The sequence below is a fragment of the Grammomys surdaster genome, unplaced genomic scaffold (assembly GCF_004785775.1).
Source record: "Grammomys surdaster isolate TR1022 unplaced genomic scaffold, NIH_TR_1.0 126029, whole genome shotgun sequence".
Lineage (NCBI taxonomy): Eukaryota > Metazoa > Chordata > Mammalia > Rodentia > Muridae > Grammomys > Grammomys surdaster.
Genome location: NW_021620842.1, coordinates 5091477 through 5093001, shown reverse-complemented (window position 1 = coordinate 5093001; position 1525 = coordinate 5091477). Strand labels below are relative to the sequence as shown.

The window sequence follows — 1525 nt, the reverse complement described above, 5'->3', positions numbered from 1 at the left end:
AATTGCATCTCTCATTCTGAGTCTCAGTATCTTACATGAAACTTAGGTGCCCACCTAGATCTGTGTTTGATATCATGCACAATGCTACACTGTCTTCAACCAATAATAGTTGACATAATTTCCATATTCAGTAATATTTTTATTTTTATAGACTATTAGCAATTGTTTGGCTAATTTAGAAACTAAAAGCTATTATTTTTAACTATTCCTTATCTAAAATTTTGTTTTTAGTTATTTCTTTTCTTTTTCTTTTTGTTTTTTTTTTCCATATTCAATGTGCAAATTTTCAATGGAGTAGGCTTAGAATCAAGGCGGGTTTAACAAATGCTTTCTGACTTCTCAATGGATGGCAAAAGGACTTCCTAAAAGTGAACAAACTAGTCAAGAGTAGATGAAGCAGCTCTTATTTTCCTCTTAGGTGTGGTGAATTTCATGAAGCGTTAATTCCCGAGGTATGTTTGTCTCTGGACCATAGAGTTTACATGCTCTTCTTTCAAAGGCCGCTACCATTTGTTTCACAACTTCATCGAAGAACAATGTAGCGAGCTGAGAGTTCAGAAGGGAGCGGAATTCAAAAGAAATTGAAAAACCCAAGGTACAAGATCTTGGGTAGCCAGGAAGACCTGGGCTAAAACGTCAAATAATCTCCAAATGATTGAAAAGTTTCCCATCAGTACAAGATGCCTTTACCAAATGCGGTTTTACCAAGGTTACTATTCATGTGTATTGCTCCAAAACAGGTGGAAACCCAATTTCTAATGGGGTTTTACAATATCCAGATCTCCTTGATATTATATCTGATTTCTTACACCAAGGGACGAAATGCTTATAATCCTCCATTCCTGATACATCATACATTTCTTGCATTGAGTACCCTATAATTCTTCTCTCTGAATACTCCTTTCATTTATTTACTAATGGTGCAGTGATTCTGAAGAAGGTTCTTGCACAGATCTCTTTTGGCAAAACTGAGGCGCATGGTGGAAGGGTTCTGTTCCTCAGTATACCACAGGGAGAAAAGTATCTGACGTTGCGCACAGACCCCCGCGCCAGGGCTTCATTCACGATGGTGGATTTCGGACGGCACCCCATGCCACCCTCGCCAAAGCCCTCTGACTGGTCCGAGCTGCCATGATCATCCAGTTATTTCTTTTCTTATCCCATCCCCAAACTACTACATGTTCATTGGAAAATTTCAAACTATTGGATGCCCAAACTCATGTTTTGGGGCATGGTGATATAGCCATTTTTCTATACATGGAAATCAACATTCCCAGATACAGTGTCAGCAACATACACAGTGACAGTGTGCTTTGCAAGTGGAACTCAAACTTGCTTGTTTTTCTACTCATTAACTTGTCATGGACTTCCTTCTATGCCAGCATATTGACCTAAAAATGATTTTGTTAGACAAAAAATAACATGATTTATCTAAACAAGTTCCTTCTGATTATTAAATACCTTCTGATTTTTCAGTCTTTTGTGTGGGGAATAAATGTTTAGGGGACTATGTATGTGTTTATGT

At 37.7% G+C, this 1525-nt stretch overlaps 1 pseudogene; it reads right to left on the bottom strand.

Annotated features, from left to right (window-relative positions):
• Positions 1 to 414: 414 nt before the first annotated feature.
• Positions 415 to 1139, bottom strand: LOC114610157 (annotated as a pseudogene).
• Between the last annotated feature and the right edge of the window lie 386 nt (positions 1140 to 1525).